Source organism: Bidens hawaiensis, unplaced genomic scaffold, assembly GCF_021521415.1.
Source record: "Bidens hawaiensis isolate Kalapana, Puna unplaced genomic scaffold, B.hawaiensis_p1.1 tig00004999_1, whole genome shotgun sequence".
In the NCBI taxonomy this organism is placed as follows: Eukaryota; Viridiplantae; Streptophyta; class Magnoliopsida; order Asterales; family Asteraceae; genus Bidens; species Bidens hawaiensis.
Window position 1 is genome coordinate 54116 of NW_027491314.1, and position 22940 is coordinate 77055.

General features: G+C 35.4%; 1 pseudogene; it reads left to right on the forward strand.

Moving 5' to 3' along the window:
- The first annotated feature begins 2205 nt into the window (after nucleotides 1-2205).
- Nucleotides 2206-2691, forward strand: LOC143628468 (chaperone protein dnaJ 11, chloroplastic pseudogene; annotated as a pseudogene).
- The last annotated feature ends 20249 nt before the right edge of the window (nucleotides 2692-22940 follow it).

The following is a 22940-nucleotide window of genomic DNA, read 5'->3' on the forward strand; positions in this document are numbered from 1 at the left end:
AAAAAGGAAAAAAAGAAAAATAAACAAAACAATAGGCTATTTAGACAACGATTTGGTTCGTTAAACAAGCTCTAATTTGTGTTAAATCATTTAGGGTCGTCTCCATATCCATACAGGTTTTTATATTATTTTTTTAGCCGGTCATATGTAACCAATGACTTAATGAACGGTTATGTTCGTTTTTACATTCACAAACAAATAATAATGCTAATGCAATTACATTTTAATGAAATTGTTAATTGAAAAGTACCCAAAAAAAAAAACCCTTAGAAAATAAATAAATAATGAACAACAGATTTTGAAAGAAAATAAAAATCTACAAACCTAGTACTTTTACTCACCAATTGCATCACAACATTTTACTCACCAATTCAATACACATATCTGATGCATGTTCCGGTGTTTTGTGGTGTAGGATGACTCCTTTTGTAACAAAGCTAACATGTGTTGTTTTGTGCATGATTCTGAAAGTGCGTTTAGCGTATGGTTGATCAATAATCAAGTCATTAACTGAAAATCGACGAAATTTAATCGAAATTTACTTAAAAACCGATTCACCAAAAACCGAATTAACCGAAAAAAGGTTATCGGTTATTTTTTGGACTCTCGGTTAACCGAACCGATTATACATAAAAGGTTATAATAAATTAAGTGTCCGTGTTCTCGGTTAACTGAACCGATGTCCATTTTTAAATAAACGAACATGAACATAAATATTTGTTCGATTAAGTGTCCATGTTCTTTTAAAGTTAAATGAACGAACACGAATATGCCCGTGTTCGTGTTGATTCAATTCGTTTATAGGCTTTCATTATTCACATTGATGATACATAAGTTATAAGTCTCAATCTCTAGGCTCTGCCGATTTTATTTGTGTTCGTGAACCGTTCGTGAACATATTAATTTCCTTAATGAACTAACACGAACATAAAATCTCGTTCGGTAAGTGTTCGTGAACCGTTCATGAACACATTATTTTATTAACGAACGAACATGAACAGGGCATTGTTCGTGTTTGTTCGGTTCATTTACGGCCCTAATAATATGCTATTATCCGTAACAATCATATTCCTTTAATGATATTATATTCTAATACTTCAAAATAATATATTTATTCATTTTCTTTAACCATTATTTTCTTACTTTTGGATATTTCATTCCACTAGTTACATATATTAATTAATTTAGAACAGCAGTGATTTAATATTCTCTTATGTTGCTAGCTTTGATAGTTAGTTCTTTACCTGTTAAAAGTTAAAATTGAGTTTATGAGTAACTTTTAATGTATATTTTGGAAGTAACATGTACAACCTAATTGTTTATAAAATTCATTTTGTTTGATTTTAGTAAAATTTTTTAACAAAGGTCAAAAACATTTAGTCCATGTTAAAACTAATTGAATTAAACCGAATAACTACTAACAATCGATTAACAAAAACCGAAAGATTATTGTTTTTTAATAGTTGAACGCTTGAACTATTTAGAGCCAACTCAAATTGTGTACACTAGGGAAGAGATCGGTACCGTACCGGTACCAACTGGTCACGGTCCCGAAAATCGTAAATTTTTGGTACCGGTACCTAAGGTAAAAAATTCAAAAAATACCGGTACCGGTCCCGATACCGAAACTTAAAACTTTGACACCGACCAATTTCGATACTGGTACCGAATTTGCTCATTCATAGTGTACACCTTACTTTAGCGGGTCTTAATAAATGCCTATGAAGTTCAATTTAGTGTTTTGAATTAAAATTTAAATTTAGTGAGATCAAATACATAGACTTAACCCAAAATTAGCTAAACAAACCTTTTCATTGGTCTAAATTAAGGAATCAAAAAGTCACACGTGGCAAATAAGAACAAACGAACATGGGCCGACCTGAACTGGCGGTGGACGGCGGTTTAGATTCCCGTGGTCTCCGGCGCCGGAAACACCGCCACCGTCACGAAATTATAATCAATAATAATAAAAATAATAAATTCTTATTCTTTATTATAACATATTCTTATTTAATTATTTATTTCCAATTATATTCCAACAGATAAACAAACTTCCATTTGGATAAATATTCCACGTATTCACCCCCCATCTCCTCCGCCTATAAATACCTCCACCCCCAATTCCCAAAACCCTAATTACTTATTCAATTCACATTCAAACTCTAAATTCAACATTCAACAAATCATTTCTTCAATTCGATCATCAATGGCGGTTTCATCAGCTTCTTCACTCTTCACTTCCCCCAATTCCACCTTCACTTCATCCTCATCTTCACAATCACACTCACTTCCAGTTTCCGTCAAATTCAAACGATCCACCGTCACCGCCGCCTACGCCACCGCCGAACGGCCGGAAACAGTCAGACCGTACCGTACAGGTGGAGCTAGTTCGTTATACGACGTGCTCGGAGTACGAATCGGAGCAGATATGCGGGAGATTAAGTCCGCGTACCGGAAACTAGCTAGGGTTTTGCATCCGGACGTCGGGTCCGGTGACTCGTCGGCGGATGAGTTTATGAAAGTGCACGCGGCTTATTCTACGCTGGCGGATCCGGAGAAACGAGCGGTTTATGATCGGAATTTGATGAACCGGCGAGCCGGAGATTCGTTTCCGGTCGGGTATAAGAGCCGGAGATGGGAGACTGATCAGTGTTGGTAGAATATGGACCGTTGGATTTGTAAATATGGAGATTATTATTAGTGGCTGATCTCTCAATGCTTTGATAGATTTTGGAATCAGAGTATTAGGCTAGAGATTAGGGTTATTATGGTATTCGTAACCAATAGTATGTTAGATTTTTTATTGCCGTTTAAAGTATCTTGTATCTAAATTCAGATGATTTAGTAGTTTACTTACTATTTATATAAAGGAACTAATACATGTTAACCACTAACACGGAACCTAAACACATGTTGCAAATTTACTGAATTTATGGAAGTACCCCTGTGCATCAAATTAGTAGCAACAGAGATCCAATCTTGAATTAACCATAATACAAAAACAAGCGACTTTTATAGGAACCTATTTAACCTATGCCAAAACTTTTACCGAGTTTCCGTGAAGAGAACATACAAAACTTTTAACTGCCCAACAAAACAAGCAAATTTAATTGAATATTTAGACATCATCACTAGGGCCGTCTTCAAAAATGCCAAAAAAAACAAGGTTCGGGACATGAAAAACAAAAGGCCCTAACATATATATATATTAGAGGTGGCAAATGGGTTGGGTTGGGTCGAACAAACCATGGATCAAAATAGGTTTGGGCCAGATTGGGTCATAATAGGTTAGGGTCGGAACGAGTCAAAACGGTTTTTTTTTTTTTTTTTGACGAGAATAGCGACGGAAACATTTTAGTATTTTTAAATTTTTCGCTTTTTATTTATATTTTGAGTTATTAATTTTTTTTTTTTGAATTTTTTTCTAAAGGATTTCCTATTAAGAATAAAAACACCTCCAAAAAAATTCAAAAATAAGAATAAAAAAACATAACTTAAATATAAATCAAAAACAAAAAAAAAGAAAAAACTAAAATATATCCTCTGTTGTCCTCGTTCCATTAAAAAAAAACTCCACCGAGAAATCGAATTGAAACCGAAAGTCGACGAAAATGAAACAAAAAGCCAAAACCGAACCAAATAAAGCGAAATCAAAAAATCGATCAAAACGAAACTAAAAAAAACTGAAACCGAACAAAAATGAAACTAAAAAAACGAACAAAAACGAAACAAAAAACCAAAAACGAGTCCGAAATTAACCAAAAAGAACCAAAACCCAACCCATCCTGTGTGAAAACTCGTGCTGGCTTGAAACCTGAACTGAACCCATTCCAATCTCAAACCCGTTTCATGCCAAAACCTATCTTGTGTGGAACCCGTTCCGATCCGAAATCTGTCACATTTCCTTAGGACACTTACCAACATCGACCCATTTATTTGAATATGACGACCCAATTTGACCTGAAAATTACAAGATGAAATTTCAAATGACCCATTTTGAACCATTTAATTAAAATCTCCAAACCAAACCAAACCAAACCAACCCATTTAAGTTTTAAAACAACCTAAATTGACCTATTTGTAATGGTTTGGGCCAATATTGCAACCCCTAATATATATATACAAAGAATAACATAGCCAATTAGTATTTAGTAATTAACTATCAGATATTCAATTATAGTATCAACATCAAGTATCAATTGAAAAAAGTTAACTATTAAAGTTAACATTAGCAAATATGAAATAAATCAATAATAATCGGCTTTGAATTCTAAATTTATGTTTGTAAAGAAATGATTATGTTAGTGTATTTTCATTAATTCATAAACAAACATACAAGAACCTTTAATAAACGAACATAAACAAACATTGATAAACGAATATGAACGAACAAACATTTGCGAATGTAAACAAACGAGCACATCACCGAACATTGATAACACATCTGAACGAGCGTGACACCTGTTCATGTTCATTCAATTAATTCATCGAATAAAATGTCTTGCTCATCTTCGCTCGTTTAACAATGGTTGTCTTTGAAGGTTCAATTTGTTTACATATGGTTGTCTTAGGTTCAGATGCATTAACTGTTTATCCAAACAGTTATATAAGCAACGCTAAACGCCACATATATCATGTCAAGAATCTTGAAAGAATCACTTCAACACGAAGTTAATAACAATAATAAACGTCGATTGCCGCCACGCTGGTCGCCGCTGGCCGGAGAAACTCCCAAGGTCGTCATTCGTCGCCTCGTCGGAAGTCTGATGGTCGTCACTTGTCGCCGGCTGGAGATTAGAATTTTAGATGTTGCACGGCTGCACTACTGCAACTTCTAAGTCATCTACTAGGTTATCTTTTTTTTATATTATTGGGCCTCCCTTTTAATACCATTAGGCCTAAAATACCAAGATATATATAAAATTTTTTGCAAGACTCATGGGTCCTATAAAAGATGTGGGCCTGGGGCCTGAGCCCTATCTGCCCTGCCCATGGGTCGGGCCTAATCATCACTAGAGGTGATTTTTTATGGTGTTCTTAGATGCCACATGACATATGTCCCACCAACAAATATTCTCTCCTCTCTCCTCCGTCTCACTCACACACACAAGTTTTTCATGATTCTTACCACATGAATTTTACTAATACCTCTCTCCTCTACATCATCATCTATCTCCTTTAACACACATTTTCTCTTCAAGGAATCTCTATGAATTTCCTATTGGAGATGGTCTTAGAGGTTTTAGGCATGCTCTATGTTAAATGGAGAAATCTGAAAAGGAATTACGCCCATTGGGTATTTTGGTTATCAATTTAAATGTAACATCCGTATTTCGAGATTACTAAATAAAAGAAAATTATTGTTTCGTGTGTGTCGCTCATTTATTGTGTGCGTGTTTATTTTTGGATAAGGATTGGGATTGGTGAAGGAAGTGGGTGGTGGGGTCCATAGCTCTCTATATAAGGCCATCCCCCCCATCCCTTCACCATTTCTTCCCACAACACACACACACACACTCCCTAGAACACACACACTCTCTCTCTCAAGACCCGAATCCGAATTCAGGCTAAAGTAAGGAAGATCTTGGTGATCAAGTGTCTTCAAACAACAAGAATCACGTCCAGATCCTCGAGTTGTCCAAATCCGAACCAAACCCGAAGCTAAAGGTGAGTTTTAGCCAACAAGGTTAAGTTTTGTGGTTGAGTTCGACATGTAAATCGATATCTTAGTAGATCGGGTTGTAAGATGTAGGAAAAACATAAACTTGGTGAGTCATAGCCTCACGGGTATGATATAGGACAAAAGGGATGTTCAGACCTCATAAAACACGGGTATACAAAGTTGGTACGACCCAAAACCCATAAAAAGGGTAAAATCGGGTCCTAAAGAGGAAACAAGGAGAAAAATGGCTTTAAAATGGTAAAAACGAAGAAAAGGAAAAATTTCGCATCGCACAGACATGCGAAGCGAAAAAGGTTATTTCGCATCGCATGACCATGCGAAGCGAAAAAGGTAATTTCGCATCGCACAGTCATGCGAAGCGAAAAAGTTCCATGCGAAACGAAAAAGCATGGTAAGCAAAATTTTCATGCGAAATTGTTTTTAAATTGATGAAAAACGTGGCCCGATCCATTTTCTGATGCATTTTTGTTAAAGGACTGTTGGTGAAAATAAAATTTTTCCGAGCGGACCTGGCAGCTCAACCCCAGCTAGGGGCTCCGCCCCTAGACCCCGCTACCAGGGGCGCTGTCCCCGGACCCCCGTTAGTTGAGGGTTTCATAAACTTAGATGTAGGAAGTAGTGGTAATAGATAATTGACACGCGTATGTATTGTACATTTAGCCGTGCACAACTAAAGAATGACATTACTATTAACGGTGAGAGAAACCGACTCCAGGTGAGTTTCTAGCCCCATTTCTGTGTTATGTTTTGGGGCTGTGTGCATACTCAATGTGATTAGTTAATACACTTACCTTAAGTGGTAAGTGTATGCTGTATGAATGTTTATAAATATACCTAATTAGTGTAGAAAGAGCTAAACGTATGTATGAAGAGGTATATGAGAACATATATAACTAACGAAGGAATGTATGTATGATATGTGTAAGAGGTATATGAGAACAGATATAGCTAATGAAAGAAAGGTATGTACGATATGTGTAGTGTATAAATGGTATGTATGATATGTAGAGTTGAAGAATTAAGGGTTGCCTACCCTAATAATATAGGCAAAGAATAAAGGGTTGCCTACCCTAATAATATAGGCGAAGAATAAAGGGTTGCCTACCCTAATAATATAGGCGAAGAATTAAGGGTTGCCTACCCTAATAATATAGGCGAAGAATGAAGGATTGCATACCCTAATAATATATGCGAAGGTTATAGGGCTTATGTATGTATAAAATAATGAAGGTAAGTAAAAGAAGGAATGTATGGAAGTAAGATTGTAAAGAATGAGAATGAAATGTATGTTACCTGCTTAACTAGAACTCACTCAGCGTAGCTGACTTTTAGTATGCACGCAGGCAAATAGGTTGAGGCAGCTGGCTTGAGGAGGGACACATGGCATGAGCTATAGAGACTGGTATCTATGAAAAAGTGTCATGAGTGTTTTATGTTATGTCTATGAAAGGATAATTTGTATGTTAAGACAAGATTCGATGTTTTGTAATGTAATGCCTGAAGTTTTTAATTATTCCGCGAAAGTTTTAATTAACTCTGATTTTAGAACTGTGTTTATGAATAAATCCAACGCCAAGGTAGGGTTTCCGGGAATGGGGCCTTACATTAAATAGGAGTATTGGATTTAAACAATCCCAACTATTCTTGTTTGGCCGCCACCGATCCCAACCACAGAAATCACTACCACCAGTCCAAACTATTAACATTTTTGTCACCAATGGACCCTGACTAATTGAACCCTAACGTCGTTAGTCTCCGGTTGCCGGAAAAACATTTTAGGCCAGAAAAAGTGACATTCGAGACAAAATCAGGTACACCTCAGTACATAATTACCGATTAATTAATTAACCGCTTGTTGTGTACCGAACAAACAATTAACCAAACGGGTCTGGTTATGACCCAGATACCTCGGGGGGGGGGGGGGGGATCTATAAGTGATATACGTTTAATATAAGCTAACATATTAGTATTATGGCCTTAGTACGATAGCAAACCAGTTAAACAAAAACATACTCGTTTAACTACCCGCTATGAACTAAATCGCGAAAGAGAATTACAAAACAAGCATTGTATCATCCATTAAGCCAAAAGAATTTACAAAACACTTAATGGGAATGTTTTAAGCGTTCTGTGAAAATATTTTCGATTTTTACAAACAAAAAGTATGTTTTTATAAATTTACACAAAAATGGCCGAAAAACGATTGTTTTCGCAATGTTTGTCGTACCCGATATATTTTTCGCGCCAAAACCAAACCCGAAATAAATTTAGACTCGGGATTTCACGTCCGGGCACGTTAAACGATGTAATGGATCAAAATTGGGGCAAAGGGGTGGCCTATGAAACTTGCGGCCGCCACCCCTTTGTTATTATTATTGTATTAAGCTTTCTTTAAACTTAAGTTTACAAAGATATTTAGGCTATTTTCCAGAAACTTAACACCAAAATATCTACTGTTCTTCATCACATCTCCAAGAAACCCTAGGTAATCTTCATATTTTGATCATTAATACATGATTTAAACATGTTTAATCATTCCTAAACATAGTTTGATTACTAAAAATCATTCCTAACCATGCAAAAACCTTAAAAATTTCCCAAAAACATGTTTTGATCATACACATGGTTAGGAATCAGAATCATACTCTTTTTTTGCCGTATACACGGATTAGAGGGTTTAAACGACATTTTTACGGTTCAAAAGTTCGGTTAAATACCCTAGCCGAAACCCTAAGTTTCATGGCTGTCATATTGATGAAACATGCTTGGTTTGTGATAGAGGACCTTTACTTAGCTTATATAGAAGCATAAGAACCCGGAGATTGGATTAAGAGAGCGGAAACGGGCGAAAACCGTAAAGGTAATGTCGAATTGCTCGATTACGGGCTGTTTAGGTAAGGTCATTATATGCATATTGTTAGGTTATAAAATTTTGCAAGGACATCAGGGACAATATGATTGAGTCTCTGTCCAAATTTGGTAATTTTTCGACCATCCAATAATATTTGGCGAATTTATTATTGAATTGGGATGTTGATTAAATGATTGAAAAATTATAAAATTTGGTAGGGAATTCAGATTTACTATAATATGATCACATATGAAATTTGGGATCATTTGGAAAACCCTAGCTATGTTTTGTGGATTTGCGTTTATTCGAGTTTTCATAGTTGTTTTTGGCTCGAAAAAGGTATTTGGCAAGGTTGTTAGCTTCTAGAAATTTTACAGGTTGTTTTGAAAAATATTTTGATCACTCAAGAATTTTTTCAGATTTTTCAGAAATCATTTGGTATAAACGGATGATTTTTGGGCTAAATATATCATATAAAATGATTTTTTATAAATTAATAAATCAGTTTATAATTCCAGAAATGTTTTTATAAAAATCTAAATATTTTAATTGATAAATGGCTAAATTTTCATAATTTAATGATTGACGGATAATTAATTTGTGCTAATTTGAAAATTAAACAAATTCAATCAAACCAACGAGTTCTTGATTAACGAACCTGTTGGGATACCAGAACATCAAGAGTGATAAAAAAAACCATATTTTTGGATTAATTAAGTAAAAAAAACTTTTTGTGAGAAATCCGAATAATTTGGGTGAATTGTGTGTGTTTTTTCTTAAAATCAAACTGAATAAACGGAAATGAGCACCCTAGCGAATGTAGACCCCTAATTTATTATCTTTCTTTATAACTTAATCATTTTATCAACTAAAACATTTACCCAAGTTTATATTCCCATAACTGTTCTCTAAACGCGCAAACGAACAACTTGGCCCCACTGGTGAAACGGGGAAACTGAGACAAGTTCGGTTTTAAGTATTAGACATTGAACAACATCACAATCTAAGCCTACTGACACTTTCTGGGTGTAACAACTATACCCAGACTAGCTATACAGCCCATTTTAGTATAACGATTATAATAATATTAAAATATTAATATTATTATAATATTGATTACATGAACTAGTGATGACGAACTGAACAAACCACAAGCTGACGCTGTGCTGATTATCTACTAAACCGTGAGTTTCATGACCCCTCTCTTTAAACAGTTTTATAAACTTTTGGGGTGAAAAACATGTTTGATTACATATGCATATATGAAACGTGTGATGATGTGAATTATCTAAGTGCTAACACAAGAAAGTCTCCACGAACACAGTGATTAACTTCGAGCCGCTGGCTTGTGAATAGTACTATTGGTTTGACAAGCCCAAACGGAATCAGCCTGGTTGCCGTGTCACACTTAACGCCGTTTGCACATGACCATAACTATACAAACAGGCTATGTAGTGTTAGACATAGCTACTCGGGGCATGTTGTGGGCGGAAGGGGGCCACAGTGGTTGATTGTGCGTGAGAAATGGAGGCACGCAACACAAGCAGTCAAGGTTTCACTGTAGCTTAGCATAATTACATAATTTACATAACTGTTGACTTGTAATTACATACAAGTGTTGACTTGTGATTACACACGAATATCATACATATAAGTGTTGATTACACATAACTGTTTTCTTGAAACTCGTGAAACTCACCAACTCTTGTAGTTGACCCGTTTTAAACTGCTTTTCAGGTTTACCAAAGTTGGAATAATTCGATGACGTGCTACCTATCATGGAACGTGATCGATGCTATGTGAATAGATACAAGTTACGAGTAAGGAGTGGGACAGTTAATATATAATTTTGTTTGTATTGTTTCTTCCTAAACAATGTTGTTGATACCAGGGGTGTCTGTTACATTCCCGTTTTACGCTTCCTCATTTTGCTAGTCGGGGTGTGACAGAAGTTGGTATAAAAGCCATTGGTTATAAAGGACTAGGTTATCCCTTAGGGTACCTAAAATATAACCGTAGGCTAGATTCTTTCTGGGAAAAATAAATAATAATATAATATTATATACTGAGGATGCCTGGATGAACTCGAAGGGCATGTGAGTTATAATGGTCCGGAACATAATAATAGACTTGCTTGTGCGAGGGAATTCGGGGAGAAGTCGCGGAACGTATGGGTAGGTAAAACTGACAACATATGTGTATAAAAAGTAATGCTAAGTATGTATATATATGTAATACACATACGTGCATATTTGGACAAGGTGTATGAATACGTGTACGTACTATACTGTCGATAATGGTAAATCTTATTATAATGAATATTATATTCGATTATAATCAATATTAATTTTATTATAATTAGAATTAAACTTTAATAAAACTAATACTATATTTTATTATAATTAATATTAAATCTGGTCTAATTCATAAACCTCCCATACACTAATTAACGCTAGCAATAAATATCTTTATTATAACTAACCATTGTGTAGGGAGCCAGGGATATGGCAAGGAGTAACGATTATGTACGGGAAGAGGAACCAGTGATATCTATGGAGGAGGAGGATCCAGAGAGAGACCCGAAGATTGAGGAGGAGGACCTAGATGAAGAGCTAGAAGAGGACGAGGAGGAGATAGTTGTTAGAGAGCTACCCAGCAGTGAGCCTAACCTATCTGGTTATAGATGTGATAGTTACCCACCCAGGTCACCACATAGGGATCGGGACAAGGTTACCAGCCAGTATCGTTCCCTTACTAGAGCAGCTAGATCACCTACTCCACCTATCCACATGTCCCCGACGACTTCATCAAACGGCGAGTTCGACAGACCGCCCGTATTGTCACACCCCAAAAACCTCAATATAACAACAGAAGACTTAATCAACTAATTTGGGCGGTGACGGACGCCGTTTAGCCATCAGTATTTAAGCATAACATATTCACATACAACTTGAACTTTTATTCATTATAAAATGTCATAAATCGCACGTGTTAGAGTACACGTTTCGTTTAAAATAGGGTCCAACATTCAAGTATTACACACTTGTTTTTCTCACATCATCTCCACGAAGCCTCCGGGTTTCATTTACCTAAAAACACATTTAAAATAATTTTGTCAACACAAAGGTTGGTGAGTTCTCAATTTAAAAACCATGATGTAACAGATTTCGGCTTTTACATCAATTATTTCTTCATTTTAATCAATGGGTATATCATCATTAACTTTTGTATTTCACTTCACATTTATTTCATTAAAACACAAGTTTTCTTTGTTTAATTATTCCCATAAATACCACTTCGTCCATACAGACCGAACTCATTTTATTACTTTGCCTTTACTAGACCAAGGTCTACTTTCGTTTTATACACGAAAGTTATTCCAATTTTCACACCGGTCCTCGCTTTACCACGAGAGACCATTTGGCCCCCCTTTCGCTATAGAAACGAAAGTGCATAAAATTTAACACACCAGTCCTCGCTTTACCACGAGAGACCAGTTGGCCCCCCTTTCGCTATGAAAGCGAAAGTGCATAAAATTCAACATTTTATTTAACAAGTGTGATAGTTATAGACTAGCTAGGAATATAACAAATGTATGACTCCCTTAAATCTATAATCAAAGCGTACAACAATCAAAATATTTATCACTTACCCCACCGGCGCGACCGGTGATGATAGGGCGTCACCCCAATAGATCTATCAATATTTCTATGCATGTTTAACAGTTAATGATTATAAGGCTGTGGAATTGTTCCCGATTTTTACCCACGACAGCCCGACCATGTTGGTCAATTTAAAGTCATTCCAATACCACAGTTGTCAAGATAAAACGCGTTTTGACCCAAACGTGTTTTCCTCCAAAACATTTATAAAATTATTTAAATGTGTCAAAACAGTGGGGATTTATGAGAAACTCACCTTTGTCTCAGCACAATTAACACATACGAGATGATACACAACCAGTTGATGCAAGATCTTAACAACAATCATCCAATGATAACTGGATTTCCTATGTTTAATATAAAATATATTAACACATAACACATACACAAGTAGGAACGTATCCTAACTTAACTCGTTTATCCTCACGTGTCTTATTTATCATAATTGTAATGATTAAATTACGAAGTTCTATCGTTTTAGAAAATCATAACCGAATCAGATGTTATTTAATAAAAAGTATATATGTATTTATTGTAAAATTATAATAACCTTTTATTAACCGGTTATCATATATATATATATATATATATATATATATATATATATATATATATATATATATATATATATATATATATATATATATATATCATAAATTTACACGAAATCGTCCAAGTCTCGATTATACCGTTTTTTAACACTCAATATTAACTCACGGTTTTCTAATTGATTATTAACAACCTTTTCATTGTCCAAGTTATTTCCATTAACGATATTCATACTAATCTCTTGTTTTCAACACTTAAAGATATAAAATATATATATACCTCCTCGCATATGGTTCGAGTCTAAAAATCTGCTCAAAACCCGCATGCAATGTGATCCGGATACACCAACGCGTTCTTTTTTGCGTCACGAACGTTTCTCTGGTCTCGGATCGTCCGTACGACACCTTAAAACCTACATGCAACCCGTTTTAAGAAACTATGTTCGTTCTGAAATCTGACCAGTAACTTACGAAGCTTATAACTCACCTTCCACACATCTGATCATCAATCCCTTTTGTGGAATAAAATATCTATGAGTTAGGAAGGCTCAACGAAAATTTCAGCTCGATCCGACAATCGGATCTCCAAGAATCTTCTTTTCTTTAAAGCTGCGTTTTCAAGATCCGCTCAGCGAACTGAGTCCGAAAACGAGCCTCAAAACCCAACTTAAACTTCTCCGATCCTCATCTCCACCATTCAAAATGATTATCTATGGGTTATAAACCCTATGTGAAAAATCAAGATGATCGGACCGTTAGATCTTCGGTTATGGAACGATCTTTACAGACATGCAAAACTTATACAATCTGTCCAGATTTTAAAACGTGTTTTTAATGAACTTAAGCTCAAAATTAGGAAAATAGGAGCTTACCATCGTGTTCGGGACGTCGAAAAATGGTTCCGGGTAAAAGACGGGCTTTGGCCGCCATCGGACCACCACGCCGGACCACCACCGGCCTCCGGCCACCTTGCCGGAATTCTCCAACCTCTCTCTACCCTCTCTCTCTCTCTCTCTCTTTCTCACTCTCTAATAATGCAGAAATTTGATGATTAATGAAGGAAAAGTGGGGGTAGCCCACTTATATAGGTGCGGATTTAAACGAGTTTCACGATCGCGTTTTGGTCACTCGCTTTCACGATCCCGCTACTACAAGTGGCGTATTTTCCGAATACATTTCGTCAAAATATTTATTCCGTTCCCAACTTAAATTTGTCTCGTTAACTTATTATTTCCACTAATAAGTTATTATCGATCGTTTTCTAGTGTCGGTGTCGGTTCCGTGTTACTCCAAATCTTAACAAAACTAGTTTAGTTGTTTTTCCCAAAAACAACCCATCCAAACTTATGGCATCTATTCGATTTATTTTATCCACATAATAAACCTCAAAATATGGCGACGGTCTTAACTTTTGCAGACTTATCGGTACAGGTGCTTTAACAACCGTGTTCGAAAATACTAATGTGCATTTTCCCGCTTCGTTATAACTCCGAATTACGTCACGTTTTCGCCTTCGTTCTCGGTTTTCAATCCTATACACTATTCAATTGGGTCCACTTATGGATATTTTCTAGAATGTCTGGTTGAATATTCGCACGTTTAACTGAAAACTTTCGTTTATTCTTACTTATCATCAAAATTTCCTTATTCAGTCTGACCTCTCATGTGCTTTCCTTGATACATATGACCTTCATTATTAGAATAAAATAATATTTAACTTACGGTCTTAATTTCTCATTTAACCCGGTCTAAACATGTCTTAATCTCGATTGTGGAATATAATAATACTTTTTATTTTACCGGGTGTCACACGTATTCGGGTAGCCTCGATCGACCATACTTTATCCCCACTTAGATCTACTTACTATCGGGGAGAGCCTTCACGTCCTAGGACAGATACTACACCCTCCCGTTCGTTGAGTGTACCTACCTCTAACCCCGACCTCTCAGACATAGAAAACAACTCTTGGATTGCTGTCCTGATTGACCGTGTGATAGACCACTCGATAGCCATAGCTAACATTAATCAGGGGAGGAGAGACGTGACCCAGTGCTTATTGACACTACAGCAGATGTTATTGAACTTACAGTAGTCAGACGCCTACCACCGCTGGTGTTTGGACAGGGTGACAGTCCGACTGTGGAGTTGTTACTGGATGATTACGGCGTTATTATTTTTGTGTTTGTGGTTAGTGCATCGTTTGTATAGATAGATGTAGTATGCTACGGATCTGTATATGTAGTCTCTTGGTACTCCGTGTATGTATATAGTAGTATGTATGCTGACATGGAGCATGATTTTGATGCATTATTACAAGCATGGCCCTTACATGGTTAAGTCTAACAACAGTCACATAGTGACATATTTTGATATAGTATCAAGCTAAGTCTATGTGCCATTTTGATACATATGTACAGTACAGTACAGTATGTGAAATACAAGTATGTTGATCAGTTTACTTGTATAATCATTGTTGTGATTACTGTTATGATATGTTTTGTGATGGAATTAGTATTAATTGGCTTGTATTTGATTATCATTATAGAATGGTCCCAAAGAAAGCAAACCCTATGACTGAGGTGGAAGTAGTCGAGATGATTGCTCGAAAAATACAGGCAGTAATCCCACTTATTGTAACACAAGTAACTGCCTGTGTAAATGCAAACTTACAAACAAATCAACCGCCAAACAATAATGCCCCCCCCCAACCAAAACTAATACTGTCACAAATAATATTCCCCCACCTAATACAAATGCCACTCCCAATGCAAATAATCCCCCACCAGATACAAATACTATCAACAATAATAATCGCCCTGTAAATACAAACACCATGGGTAACAATAATCCTCCACCGAACCCGAACGATGACCATAACAATCCTAATCCCCCGCAAAGAGAATATTCAATTAAAAAACTTTATGGCCTGTAAACCGATTGATTTCAGTGGCACCGAAGGGCCAAACGGGTCGATTAAATGGATTGAAAAGACTGAATCTATCCTTAATATCATCAATTGTCCACCCAAAAGCATAGTCAAGTATGTTACCTCTACGTTTACTGATCACGCCTTAGTGTGGTGGAACACTACGGTACAAATTAAAGGGCAGGATGCGGTTAACCGCATGACTTGGGCTGAACTCAAATGTTGATGCTGGAACATTTCTGCCCAAAAAACGAAATTCAAAGGTTAGAGCATGAACTCTGGAGCCTGGAAATGAAAGGAGCAATTATTTGGGATACACAAACCGCTTCAATGAACTAGCTCGCATGGTACCTTGGTTAGTAACTCCTGAAGCTAAGCGTATTGAACGTTATATTTGGGGTTTAGCCCTGGAGGTAAGAAGTTTGGTGAATTCTGTGGGTCACACATCTTTTGAGAATACTCAAACCGACATTGTAACCTTTGACTTGGTGAGAAGCGGGGGTATTGAGAATGCCCGGGAATCAGTGGGAATGAAACGAACCGACTATGGGACGAGACCACAAGGAGGGCAATCAAGTAAAATTATGCTATGACCAGTTCCGTTACGAAGCAGGACATGTATAAGAGACCCGGGATGAAATGAGACAGATGTAATTATCATCATGTGGGTGAATGCAGACTGCCGGTATGCCAAAAATGTGGTAGAACTAGGCACTATGCCTCAAATTGCAGAATGGGTACAAAAATTGTGAACCGACCAACCCAAATAATCCAACCCCGTCGTCCACAACCACCTAGACCTCAACCGATCCGCCAACAACCTATCCAACAGACCTCAACTGCAGCAACTTGCCGTGTCTGCTATGAATGTGGCAATACGGAACATTTTAGAAGGAACTGCTCCAAGTTTAATCCAAGAACAGTTACCAGACAGAACCAAGCATCGACTTCGAATGCATGAAAATTGTGATTTCTGCTAGAAAAAGCTTCCTAAAGGTCCCATCTAAGGTTACAAAGAGGTTTAGAATGAAAATATTGAGTTTTCTGGCCAAAAAAGAATATTCAGTCAAAAATTAGTTTTTCCGAAAACCTTAAAAACTGAAGATTTTAATAGAAAATTATCCTAAATGTCTAATCTAAGGTTACAAAGAGGTTAGGGACAAAACACTTGATTTTTCCCACCAAAAACGTTTTTCCGGTAATTGGAGACTAACGGCGTTAGGGTTCAGCCACGGTTTATTGTGTGACAAAAATGTTAATAGTTTGGACTGGTGGTGGTGAATTCTGTAGTTTGGACTGCTGGCGGCTAAACAAGAATAGTTGGGTTTATTTAAATCCAATACTCCATTTTAAATAATAAGAAAAGTCAAACGATTAAGTCAACATTATTATCAATTTAATACTATAAGAAAAGTCAAAAGAGAAAGTCAGCATACAAAAGATGTAGGGTTCACGACTGTGGAGACTCCACCATCATGCCATGTGTTAAGAGAACTTTATCTTTTTATAGAAATATAATATTTATTTTATAATAATATGTTTATCTATCAAACTCGCATAATAAATAAGCTGGATGTAGCTCTTCTGTTAATCAAAATAAAAATAAGTATTTCACGGTTGATACCGTTGTTTACCCGACACAGAAATAAATAAGTTTTAGTTGACCAATATAACCAAATTGTTAGATGAGTTAACCATAACTAGACCCTTTGAATAACATATTAACATGTTAACAGTTTAGATCTAACGGTTTTACAAAAGTTCATATCAAAATTTTTAAAGAGGTGATGGAGAAGTGCTAACATTTAAAACTTGACACTTTATATTATTAATTTTCCGTTAACTATAAAACCAATTTAGCATTTTGAACTTTCTACTAAGCTTTTATCTAGAATATCTTCAATCGTTACTAGGAGTTAAGCAATATCACTTTTCTGCTCTCTAATCTTTAACTCTTGACAAACTCTTTATTTATGTGAACCCGTTAAGCTGCTAATTCGACACGATTAACTCCCTATTTCTAAGACTATTATCCGTATCATTTACAAATGAAAGAATTCCTTATGCATTAACTTGCGCTTTATTTATATTTTGTATAAATTCATTAGATACTTATATTCATTTTACAAACTAAGGTAGCTTTTGGTACACAGGAATGAGAGGTGTAATGAAATGAACCATTACAAAGGAATTGAGAAGAGTGTGTTTGGTTAGCTAAAGGAATGTAATCACCAATTACCTTATCCATTCCATTCCCATAAAACACCCCAAATTCATTCCATCCACCCTCCTTGTTTTTTTTATTCCATCCCTTCTTTTACCCTACTCATCTCCACCACCCTCCCACTATTCCCATCGATCATCATGACCACCGCCACCCGCCACCTCCACCAACCACCACCGTTGTCGTCGCCGACTACCGTCGCCACATTAACCATCCACAACCACCACCACCTCCCACTACCACCACCGCCCCTTCCGTTACTGCCAACCACCACCACCACACCACCTGCCACCGCCAACTACCATCACCAATCGCCTCCCACTCTTGCCACCGCTCACCACCGCTTACCTCCAATTTATTTTATTCGCTCTTTTTTTCTTTGCCTGACTAACAACATTAATTAATTATTCATTTCATTTTTAGTTTTCTAGATGGTAATTAAACAAGACAATGGAATGGTAATGATCCATTCAATTCCTTTGTTCATTTCATTCCCCCACTATTCCATTCTCTCGTCTATTCCATTACTCGATACCAAACAGGTATTAAGAAAAAGCATGGAGCGGAAATATTGAACTTTTGTTGTAAATGCAAAGTAGAGTAATTTTAAATAATATATAGATTATTTATTTGTCTGTTTCTGAGTGGATGATTTGTAATTTGAATATTCAGTTGAATATTATGAATTTAATTTTAATATATATGATATAAATAATACATCATATCATTTTCATTTTTTCTATTAAGACGTTCATCTTATCCAATGAGCCTGCCGGCTCACATGCAAAAAAGTCCAAACCTTCCAGAATTTACTTCTAAACAACTAGAAGTTTGTAATCTTTTGAAAAAGAACAGAACTTGTATAAAAATCACGACCTTGAACAAAATCTATTTTATACGCTCATACCTCTATATTCTTGACCTTTCAAAAAACTAGTATAAAAATCAAGAAAGAAACCTTCTTATAAAACAACTAATTTATTTAAAACCGAAAAAATAATTAGCCCATTAGTCAATTGCCCATTCTACAACCCAAAATCTCACAGACTTGATCGGGAACTGAAATTTAGAACGGAAAAAAGCTATATAAAGGTCCATTGCAGTACTCGTTTGGGACACCCAAAACCTCATAAACAACCGTGAACTTATTTATTAAGTATAATAATAATAATGGAGGAATTGGTAATGTGTTAACAGTTGTTATACATCTCGAAACTATTGTAAGTTGTGTATTGCCATTTGCCTATCTAAATTTTAACATAAATAACAGGAGTGTGCATGAAACTGAAAACACCAATCCGAAACTGAATTAAATAAACCAAACCAAAACTAGAAACCTAAAACACGGTTTGCTAAACAGGATTCCTTTCTGTTAGCAATACAAGGAATACAATGATTGATACTCATATCAACGAGATTTAATTATTTATAGATATAAACTTTGACATTTCTGTTTAATATTTATGCAACACCGACACCATCACATGAGTTACACTCTAGTGAAACTCCATTACTGCTTCAAAAAAGTGATGATGAAGATTTGATATGTTCGATAATAGTGAAAGATTTTCTCCCTTGTAATAAAAGCTTTGGGCAAAACCAGCATTTTTTATTTTAGCCCATGGTTTAAACTTTAAACCAAACTAAATTTTCAGTTTTCACCAAAAAGCGAACCGAAGTATAACCAAAGCCGGCCAGTTTCTAAAATCCCAAAATCAAAACATTTTGGTTTCAGTTTGATCTCAAAACTGTCCCAAACTAAACCGATTATATAATTCTAATAAATAATAATTGCATCAATAGTTATATAAGGGCTTACACTTAATCATTATAGCTTAATATTAAAATAACTTTTCTATATTGCGTAAGTTGTCACTTGTCAATCATTTGATTTTGTATAGGAGCATAAAGTGGAAATATTAAATTTTGGTAGGAGAAAACAAGAATAATAACTCTCAACACAAATACCTTTTTCTTTTTCTTATTTTTTTGTTAATGAAAAGTTGAAAACACAACCTTGTATTATTCTAGTAATTTGCTTATGTTAGTTTCTGAGTGGATGACATGATGATATATGTTGTTTGAATATATAATTGATTTTTATATACCTGCAATAGATGTCTTATGTGGCCTTAATTTTATATTACAAACCCGTTAACCCTATCCAATGGGGCGGTCTCCTGGCATGCAAAAGATTCCAAACCTTCCTTAATTTATTTACTAGTAATTATTTTGTATATATTAAAGCACTAGAAGTCAAGTACCTTTCTAAAAAGAAAAGAACTAGTGTAAGAATCTAAGGAAAAAAACTAGGTTTTCTACAAACTCGTTGTCGAATAGCCAACACTTGTATATAGAATATGGTGTGGTTCTACTTAATCCAGTTGTTTAGTTTAGTTTCAGATCCACTTTGAAACTAAGAATAACTGAGACTGTCTTGCCTGAAATTCTAATATTGTATCTTCATAATCTTTATGGAAAATTTGTTATAAATCGATTCGGATCAATCATCCATGGATTTTAAACTGACTTTGGTTTGCATTGTACGATTTGTTTCATCTACCTTGATTTGATAAATCAAAGAATTAACTTTAATCGTTCACCATCATCATCATAATAGCTACAACTAGAGTTTTCTTAGTGAATCTTCTTAAGACTACACCTAGGGCATCATTTACACACATGGTTTCCTATCAGAACGTCACTTACACCCATGGTTTCTTGTGGGGGTGCCAATGGCTACTAGTTCACCAAGATTTCCCCGGGATGTTCATGAGACCATCAATTACTGTATTATGCAACTAGACCACACATATTTTTAACGTCAACTTGCACATGTTGTAATCCACTTCTAAACTATACCATTGTTATTGTGTGTGCGCGCGCATATATAATGTGATAGGGCAATATTGGGCCACCAACCTAGTAAGGCATAGACACCGGTTTTTAAAATTGATGAAAGTTAAAAACAAAACCTTATATTCTGGCTTGTTTTTTGCCCCCCCCCCCCCCCAAGCATTTGCTGATGCTTTTCTTTTAGGAATGAGCTCGGGACGGTGCCGGTACTGACCGGTACCGATCCTGAAAATCCCGATCCCAAAAAACCAAAATATTTTGGTACCGGTACCGAAATGTTCGGTTCGGTATCGGTATGGTACTGGTATTTTCAGAATTTTACATGATATTTTTCATACAAAATTCAGGAAATACTGGTACCGTACCAAATGATACCGGTACCAAAAACTCAAAATCTTTATACCGGTTCGATACTGCCGATACCAAAATACTCATCCCTATTTTCTTCTATATATCGGCAGATGTCAGTTTCTGAATGACAAGATAATAATATAGTTGAATATGTAATTGATTTTTTTATACATCTACGCTAGATGTCTTGTGTGTGTCGCCTTAATTTTATATAAGGAACCGCTCATCCTATTCAATGGGCCTGTCTCATCACATGCAAAAGATTCCTAACTTTCCTTAATCTAATAGTATTTGGAAAAGGAAAGTTTGTTTTTTATTAAGCTAGTTGATGTATTATGTTTGTAACACCCCGACTAAAGCGGAAACGCTCGAGTGTGACATACAGATTGCCCAAACACACGTGGCACTATTAAGTGACCATAATATCATTAATTCATTAAAGCATCATGTAACACAAGTTCAAATAAGGATACAACTTGAAATCAAATCATAATTAAAACAAATGTCTTATTTATTAAATAACCTAGGTTTTCTAAGCGTCTTCTAGTCCTTCATCCTCTAATCACGGTACCTGTAACATATTTATAAAATATGGTCAGCTATAAATATAGCTGGTTAGATTTCCACAGTTTAAATACTACGTAAAATCCATACAATTCCATGAAAACTTGTGAAATGAGCACATAAGGGTTCTTTACACTCGATGCAATGGACCTGAGTGTAAAGAACAAACGAAGGTCATTTCCAGTTGGGCTATCAGCGTACTTGGATAATGAGGTCCATTTTCCACTCGATACAAATGGACCTGAGTGCAAAGGGGGGCGTATGATCATACTTAATGAGACAGCCACTTGAATTCCACGTATATAACAATTAAACAAATAAGCACACAAGTCCATGATTGAATTGTAGTTTGTAAGTAATCGAAGTAATAATACTTGAATTTTATAATGGATACATATGCTACCCCAAAACATTAAAACATTTAAAAAGGGGTTGTGAAAACTCACCTTAGTAATTGAAGTGAAAAAGGAATAAGAATAACTCGAAGGCGTCAAAAGAAACCGAAGCGGTCAATCCGTACGAACTATAAATAAGAGTAAACACGAAATTTAACGACTATTCTAACGGGATTTTAAGGTTGATTAATTGCATGAATAATTTTAGAAGTTAGTTACTATTTTATTATAATTTTATGGCTCTTAAATTATTAAATTATTATTTATGTTTTAACGGAAATCGGTTGTTAATATGATTTTAAGTATTTTAACGGCGAGGACATGAAATTTAAACATTCGAAATACCTGAACTATTGATTATAAGTTATAATTATAATTATTTTGTTGACGAAACAATTTTTAGAAATTTAAAGTTTACCTTACATTTAATAAGCGATTTTTAAGTATGGTTTATGAAAACGAGGAACTTGGTTTTTAAATGTGAAATGGTGAGTTATATTTTATATTTAATTTAGATAAATTTTTATTTAACTTAAAAAGGTTTTTATAATTTTATTTTGATTTTTAATTGATAAAAAAAGTTAATTAATAGTTAATAAACTAGATTAAATAATAAAAAAAATAAGCCTGTGCCGGGTTTCGAACCCGGGTCTTGGTGTTGTATGTTCCGTGTGTTATCCGACTGCTCTAGACTTCATATTCGTTAAGAACATGCTTTTAAATATATATATATATATATATATTAGCAGATTTTGATAGTTTTATTTAATACTAATAATAGTATAAACAGTTAAATAAAAAAAGGGTAAGAGGACGCGTGACCCGGGTTTCGAACCCGGGTGGGGTCAGGAGTTTGTAACGTGAAGGCCTTAACCAGTT